General features: G+C 34.7%; 1 non-coding gene across 1 annotated transcript; it reads right to left on the reverse strand.

Annotated features, from left to right (window-relative positions):
- Positions 1-8721: 8721 nt before the first annotated feature.
- On the reverse strand, positions 8722-8825 carry LOC112441061 (U6 spliceosomal RNA). Its single transcript, XR_003029042.1, has one exon. It is a non-coding gene; the product is annotated as a U6 spliceosomal RNA (small nuclear RNA).
- Positions 8826-9154: the final 329 nt, after the last annotated feature.

Below are 9154 nucleotides of genomic sequence, written 5' to 3' on the forward strand. Positions count from 1 at the left end.
TCCGCAATGCTGTTCAGCTTACTTCAGGGAAAATGAGCAGCTTATTTGATATATGCTGGATTAATCTGCCTTTTCTACAGGATAACATCCTCAGGGAAAGGCACCATTCGGAAATCAAAGCTGAAAAACTTTAAGACTTCCAAAGAACACTAGAGATAAGGTATAACTGAAGTTAAAAAGAAACATTTAATAGCCTTAGTTTATCTTAAAAAATAAATGCCTCATGACATTGAAAGATGTTTAGTAAGCTGTTTATTGAAAAGAACCAAGATAAATATTATATAAAGTGTGGCAAAGTCTAGCAATGTTATGGTGCTATTTAAAATTACTTTGATAGGCATCCAAATGGGAAAAGAGGAAGACAAACTATCCGTGTTTGCAGAGGACCTAATTCTATATCTGGAAAACCCCATAGTCTCTGTCTAAAAGCTCCTTTAGCTGATAAACAACTTCAGCAAAGTTTCAGAATACAAAATCAATGTACAAAAATCAATAAAATTCCAATACACCAACATCCAAGCCCAGAGGCAAATCAGGAATGAAATCTCATTCACAGTTGCTACAAAAAGAGTAAAATACCTAGGAATATAGCTAACCAGGGAAGTGAAACATCCCTAAAATGAAAAATATACAGCACTGCTCAAAGAAAACAGAGATGACACAAGCAAATGCTCATGGATAGGAAGAATCAATAATGTTAAAAATGGCCATATTGTCCAAGGGAATGAAGAGATTCAATGCTATTCCCATCAAACTACCAATGGCATTTCTTCGCAAAACAAGAAAAAACTATTTAAAAATTCATATGAAACCAAAAATTCATATGAAAAAACTATTTAAAAATTCATATGAGCCTGAATAGCCAAGACAATACTAAGCAAAATGAACAAAGCTGGAGGCATTACATTACCTGACTTCAAACTGTACTACAGGGCTACAGTAACCAAAACATCATGGTACTGGGAGAAAAGCAGACACATTGACCAACGGAACAGAAGAGACGACCCAGAAATAAAACTGCACACCTACGACCATCTGATCTTTGACAAAACTGACAAAAACAAGCAATGGGAAAATGAATCCCTATTTAACAAATGGTGCTGGGATAATTGGCTAGCCAGATGCAGAAGACTGAAGCTGGACCCCTTTTTTATACCATATACAAAAGTCAACTCAAGATGGATTAAAGACTTAAATGTGAAACCCAAAACTATAAAAACCCCTTGTAGATAGCCTAGGCAATACCATTCAGGATGTAGGAATGAGCAAAGATTTCCTGACGAAGATGCCAAAAACGATTGCAACAAAAGCAAAAAATGACTAATGGAATCTAATTAAACCAAAGAGCTTCCACACAGCAAAAGAAACTACCAACAGAGTAAACAGGAAGCCTACAGAATGGTAAACAAATTTTTGCCAACTATGCTTCTGACAAAGGTCTAATATCGCGAATCTATAACGAACTTACACAAATTTACAAGCAAAAACAACCCCATTAAAATGTGGGCAAAGAACATGAACAGACACTTCTCAAAAGAAGACATACAAATGGCCAATAAGCATATAAAAAGAAAGCTGATTACCACTGATCATTAGAGAAATGCAAATCAAACCACAATGAGATACTATCTTTCATCAGTCAGAGTGGCTATTATTAAAAAGTCAAAGATGCTGGTGAGGTTGTGGAGGAAAGGAAACCCTTATACATTGTTTGTGAACGTATAAATTCATTCAGCCATTGTGGACAGCAGTGTGGAGATTCCTCAAAGAGCTAGAAACAGAATTACCATATTACCCGGCAATTCCATTACTGGGTATATAACCAAAGGAATATAAATTGTTCTACCATAAAGACACATGCACTTGTATGTTCAATGCAGTGCTATTCACAATAGCAAAGACATGGAATAAATCTAAGTTTCCATCAATGGTAGACTGGAAAAAGAAAACATAGTACATATACACCATGGAATGCTATGCAGCGATAAAAAGGAATGAGATCACGTCCTTTGCAGTAACATGGGTGGAGCTGGAGGCCATTATCCTTAGCAAACTAATGCAAGAATAGAAAAGCAAATACTGCACGTCCTCACTTACAAGTGGGAGCTAAATAATGAGAACACATGGACACATAGAGGGGAGCAACACACACTGGGTCCTACTTGAGGGAGGAGGGTAAGAGGAAGGAAAGGACCTGAAAAAAGTAACCATCCAGTACTATGCTTAGTACCTAGGTGACAAAATAATATGTATACCAAACCCCCATGACAGCAATTTACCTATGTTATGCACTGCACATGTACCTCTGAACCTAAAATAAAAGTTAAATAAATACATAAAATAAAATAAAAATATGTTGACTCCTTTTGCTCTTATTTTCCTATTTACTTCTTGAGAAGTATTTGTAGTTATAGTTTTATTAATAAGAGGCATCCTCAGAATTCTACACATGAACTACTTAATAAATGATAGTTACCATTTATTGTGCAAACACAGTAATGTGCAAAGAAATCTACTCACATTTTTCCTATATCCTTTATAAAGCCTGATCCTGCCTCAGTTCACCTTGGGTATTTAGTACATATTTGTTTATTTTACTATGTTGTTGGGAAAACATTGTATTGAGAACTATAAATGAAACACTAATTCTCAATTCAATCACTTATTAACACTTATTAAATGGAATACCTTGGACTGGTTTTTCATAGATTATGTAACTGCTAAAGTTCCCCCTGGCTCTAAGTCCTTTAGTTTTAGTATTGTCTCTCCTTCTCTTTCTTTCCCTTCCCTCCCTCCCTCCCTTCCTTCCTTTCTTCCTTCCTTTTCTTTCCTTTCTTTTTCTTTTTTTCTCTTTCCTTCCTTTCTACGTCTATATAGCATACATTCCCCTTCTTAGACCATATTCATCCACTTAACCATTATTTGTTGAAGGCTTACCACCCAGTCTTCCAGTGTAATTCGGCAATATCAAAAAAGTCTTTGCCTTCTCATGGATTTAGGGTTTGTAGCTCCTTGAGAGAAGACTCAGTCTGATCCATTCTTACATTTTTCCATGGTGTCTGGAAGAGGGCATTTGCCTTTTAGACAAAAAAAAAAAAAAAACAACAACAAAAACCTGAATTAATGAAGTGACCTTTTCACTACTTCAGATTTTAAAATGCAGTCCTGTTTTTGATAAATTATACTTAAAGGAACACCAGATGGCCTCAGAGAGATTGAACCAAGGAGACAAAATGTAGATAATTATAGGCAGTTACCTTTTTCTAAATTTGTTCATCTTCCATAGAAGTTTAATTTTCACAAATTATACATCTATGTCCTTTAAACGACCTTCAGAATTCTGATTTCAGACTTTCATAAGCAGCGGACGCACATTTTAAGCTATCACAAAAAAGAACCCTTCTTTGGCTATTCCCTTTTGATGACATTACCATTTATGTGCACCAGAGTTTTTATACTTATTTTAATCTTATTGCATTTTGTCCTTATTGCTTGACAAAAAATATGAAAACTGAAAAACAAAACATGCTGACTTGGCTGACAGGAACTATGGCTCTCATAAACCTAATACATTTTAAATAGAGGTGGAAAATTTTTAAAGTTTTAAATATATATATATATATATCTTAACCAGATTCTGATTAGATTTAAGTAGGTCTACCCTGTATTTGGTTGTTAAATTAAAATTAAAAAAACAACTTTAATATGTATAAAATGTTGGAATTTTATCATGGAAGATTAAATGTAACAAAAAGAGGTTGCCTTTTTTAAATTTTTTCTTTAAACTCTCTGGGAAGAGAAACTCTTCCCATATTTGACTATTATCTGATTAATGTGCATGAGACTTTCACACACACTTTCAAAAATGCATTTAATATGAAAGTAGATCTATCCAACAGGGGTCTGTGGTAGCCAATTGGTGGTGGTATCCTCTGTTTTATTTCTCTCTTTGTTTTTCTTTTCTTCTATCTCCTTGTTTTTCTGCATTTTCTCTACTTATGCGTTAGGCTTGCTAGTGACACCTAGAGGTATCTGCAGGCATGACATACCACAGGATAGAAGAGTTGGTTGATCTCTACTATGAATTTTAAATAATGAGAGGTTTTGGAACCCATATGTTTTCTTTTGTCCCATTTTTACAAATGCTACAGAGAGTTTGAAGACATTTCATAATTTTTAAAATGCTTGGCTCGTTCAGCATGGCATAGTGGAAAATGTGTGTGTGTGTTTGCACTGGATTAAAAACGTGGCTCTGTCATTGATCAGCTGCATAACTTTGAGCAACATATTCACTTAAAAAGTTGGGTTCCACATTTATAAATTGTATATTAAGATACTGATCACTTAAAATTTTTGTGAGAATCAGATATATGTATATGAAGCACCTGACATATAGTAGATGCTAAATAAGTGGGTTATTATCATGATGTGAATTATAATGTTCATATTTTCTATTACACTGGATTAAATTATTTTTACATTTAAAACATGGGTAAAATTAAATGAAATTGAAGATTGCTCCCTCAAGAAAACCTTGAAAATTGAAAGCAAAATTGACTATCACTTCATATTTTTATCTGATTTTTAAGAAAGTGTTAATAAATTCCTAAATGTTTAACAGTGGTGCCTTGGGTGTCAGTGACAAAAGCTCAAATAATTAAGACAGTGAATAAATTAACTGTGAAAGAAGATCTCTTCCTTAAAAATAAGACAATGAACAAAATGTTTCTAGATTTTCTCATAACTCTGAGACACCAAAATGGTACTGAATCATGACCACTCTCCTTATCCTTACTAACTGAAAGGAGAAAATGTTCAGTAACAGTGGAATTCAAAGAATTTACATCTCAAAATTAAGCAGCAAGAACTGCTGAATGTCTGCTTCTTCCCACTGATCCAGCTTTAAAAAGGCCTTATTTAAATCCTCGGGAGAAAACACAGGGGAACCATTAAAACAAACAAAAATCAACAGCCGAGGGAATAATTGAATTGTTTCATTTCTTTATTTTATTGTTTATATATGTATATATATTTTTTTCTCCCCCCAGTTTTTTTTTCTTCACTGTCCTGGATAGCGATTTCTTTTCCCAACATCTCAAAACTTTGCCTCCCCTCTTTTTTTTTTTCATCCTCTTTCATGATCATTTTCATTTATGATTCATCTTTTGATTCCACACTCTAAGATATAAGGGCAATTTGAGAACATCTTGAGCTGAGTACCAACTTTATTAAATAGATAAAAATACAAGCTCTGGAAAACAAATTATGGACCTGAAAACTGTTGGTATTTTAAAAAGCAGTGGGCATATATAGAGGAAAGAGCACATTCTGTACTAGCGTTTTTCTCAAAGGCGATAGGGTTACATATTCAGTAATGGATAGAGCAAGAAGTGAAGACACCGTAAGGGGTTGACTGTATATTTCCATTAAAGTGAATTACATGAGCAAGTTAACAGAGGCAGAAAGAATACAGGTTTAAACTTGATGACTTGGGTTAAAGGCAGGTCATCAAGTTTCAGGGCTACTGGAGAAGATCCACGAAATGTGGGCAATACCGAAACCTGCTTTGAAAGACAGTCTAAGGAGGCTGAACTCTAGTGAAGAGCATAACATCTCGGAGAAAATAATTTTGGCGACAAAATGGAGAAAGGATGGTAGGAAGAGGTGTAACTTACTCATTGTAACATTCCAAGCCTGAGATTTCAAGTGCCTGAAATAATAAATTTGGGATGCTTATCTAAGCACTTAGTATTTCTGATAGAAAATAATACTGCATTTCTAGTTGCAGTAGAGTTTACCATGTGGTTCTATATTATTTCATTTTTACAACCACCTTCTGAACTAAGGAAGGAATTGTTATTTTTGTTTTACAGAGGAGAAATGTGATGCTCAGAGGGTGTGGCTGACAAGCTCCAGGACACAGGTAATAAGTAAAATCTAGATCTCGGGTCTTTCAATTGAAACTAGAAACATAGGAAACAACAACAGAAGTCACAACAATTTAACAGTTATTTAGAGGTGTCAGTGATTTGGGATTTAAAAACATGGAATTTAACATTTCTGGTTTCAAAGGCAATACACAGCTTCCATATGACACTATAGAATAAGTCAAAAAGAAACATAATTTATCTGATGCATCGTTAATTGTGCTTTAATAATTCTCATGTTATTGGCTTGGGATTATAATTGGAAATTATATCTGAAAGTAATAAAATTATAGTTGATGATAGAATGAGACAGTCTTTACCCACCTTTCCAAAATTCAGATGGCTTTCCAAATTTTATTTTTAAAATGTCCACCAAATAATTTTTTAAAAGATTAATAGGTTCTCACAGAGCACAAATACATAAAATAATGGCTGCCTTTTGAAAGATTACATTGTTTTCATATATCTCATTAGAATTTGAGGAGAAATTAGGACTTGTATTTTCTCACAAAATGTGAAGAGAAAGACTCTAATAGCATTTTAAACCACCAAAAGGGCATGATTGATTATTATACTCATGTGGTTGAATTTCTCTAAATTTTGCTTTTTAATGAATCTTTAAATTATAGTGTTAATAGTTACACTTGTTAATTTCAATAGACTATTTTCTGTAATAGAAGAAGAATAAACATGTAGCATAACTAAAGAAAAAAAGAAAATCAAGTGAAATGGAAGAGTAAATGATAAATTCTCCAGTCTCTGTTCATCTCATCCAGTCTTTGTTAATCTTATGGTTGAGACCAGAAAGTTGCATGTCAGTCATTTCGTGTGTACTACATATACTCTGACTTAAAAGATATCTGGAATGATACAGCATCAGATTGTTCCTTCTAACACTTAAGTGTCCTTGATACATAGAAAAGAGAAGAAAGTGCCAATCAGGCAGATTAAGACCTTTACTTACAAATGATTCATTTCCGTGCTTGCTTAATTTCTAAAAGTAGGTATCTGCGTGTTGTCCAACAAAATGAATGGAAAAATCCCAGCCTGCATGATATGTACATGTGAGACTGAAGTCACCTGATAACTGGGTCAAGAATTCATGTTACACACTGAAGGATGCACTTCAAACACAGGCTTATACTTTACACAGCTTAAAAATAATAGTTAATAAGAAAACAACTTTTGAGAAGGGCTAATTTGCTTTGTAGTCAATTCCATCCAAATGTGTACATAATAGTTTATATATGTGTTTATAAATGTTATAAAAGTTGAAGAGATATCCTAATTTCCCACTGGTTTGTTGACCACATCTTTATTCCCAGAACCTATGAATATCTTACTTTACATGGTAGAAGGGACTTTGTAGACATTAATTTAAGCACCTTGAGATGGATGATTCTGGATTATTTGGATGGGCATGATATAATCACAAGAGAGAGGGAGGAGAATCAGAGTCAGTAGAAGAAAGTGTAACAATGAGAGCAAAAGGCTGGAGCTATGCAAGGTTCAGGCCACGAGCCAATGGATGCAGGAAGCCTCCAGAAGCTGAGAAAAGTAAGGAAAATGTATTCCCCCAGAGAAGAAATGCAGCCCTGCCAATATCTTGCTTTTTCCCTGGAGACCCATTTTGGACTTCTGACCTCCCACCAGACTAGTAAGGTAATAAATTCATGTTGTTTTAAGACACAAAGTTTGTGTTTATTTATTTATTTTAGAGACAGGCTCTCGCTCTGTCCTGCACGTTGGAGTGCGGTAGCACACTCATGGCTCATTGCAATCTCGAACTCCTGGGCTCAAGCCATCTTCCTACCTTAGGCTTTCTAGTAGCTAGGACTACAGGCTCATGCCACCATGCCCAGCTAGCTTTTTATTTGTGTTATTATTATTATTATTATTATTATTATTATTATTGTAGAGATAGGCTTTTGCTATGTTACTCAGGCCGGACTCCAATTCCCCAGCTTCAAGCAATCCTTCTGCCTCGGCCTCCCAAAGAACTGGGAATACAGGTGTGAGCCACCATGCCAGACCTGTGGTAATATACTACAGCAGCAATAGGAAACATACTGAAAGTAAGATTTCCAAATAAATGTATAATAATCACATAACTTTGCTATAATTGTCTTAACCATTTCTGTATTGTTCAACTTTTAGCTTGTTTCCATTTTTTTCTATTATAAATAGTGCTGAAGTGAATATCCTTATGTATAAATCTTGGCATACACTTCTGATTTATTTTCCTTAGATTAAAAAACTGGAAATGGCTTGGAGCAGTGGCTCAAGCCTGTAATCCCAGCACTTTGGGAGGATGAGGCAGGCAGACTTGCTTGAGCCGAGGAGTTTGAGACCAGCCTAGGCAACATGGTGAAACCCGGTCTCTACCAAAATTACAAAAATTAGCTGTGTGTGGTGGCACACATCTGTGGTCCAGCTTCTCAGGAGGCTGAAGTGGGATGATCACTTGAGCCTGGGAAGCTAAGGCTGTGGTGAGTTGTAATCGGGCCACTGCACTCCAGCCTGGGCAACAGACTGAGACCCTGTCTCTAAATAGATAAAAAAATAAATAAAATTGGAAGAAATAAGAACTTGGAAATGAAATGACTGCTGTAATATTTAAAAAAATATTTAAACACAAAAATCAGTAGAAAGATACAACTAACACTTAGATTCATATGTGAAGATGAACTTTTATTAATATAAGAAGTAAAATATTAGTGATAGAGATGAAGTACCCTTTAATCCCCTTTTCCATCCTCCCTCCATACTCTCGTCTCTTCCAACACAAAGATTGAAAAATATGGAATGATTCACAAATGTGTGAACCACCCTTGCACATGGACGATATTGATCTCTGTGCTGTTCCAGTTTTAGTATATATATTAATGAAGCAAGCACCAAGGTTTTATTTTATTCTTAAAAACACCCTTGAAGAAACTAGCCAAGGTTATACATTATAGCTTCTTTATGACAATAATCTTTTAGACTCCAAAATATCTTCGTAGACAAGAAAAGGCAAATGCAGGCATTAAAAGAAGGAAGAATGAGAAAGAGAAGGGCAGAATTGAATAATGAGCTAATTGGAGCTATTTTTTCTAGATAGGCATTTCATTTTCACTGTTGATTTTACCTCACATTTAAAGTATGAAAAGTTAAAATTTTAAAAATCATCTAATTATGCGTTTACAAACCGTTACTAATTTTGTCACCGTTCCCAAATTAGCCAG

This window comes from Pan paniscus, chromosome 8 (genome assembly GCF_029289425.2).
Source record: "Pan paniscus chromosome 8, NHGRI_mPanPan1-v2.0_pri, whole genome shotgun sequence".
Classification (NCBI taxonomy): Eukaryota; Metazoa; Chordata; class Mammalia; order Primates; family Hominidae; genus Pan; species Pan paniscus.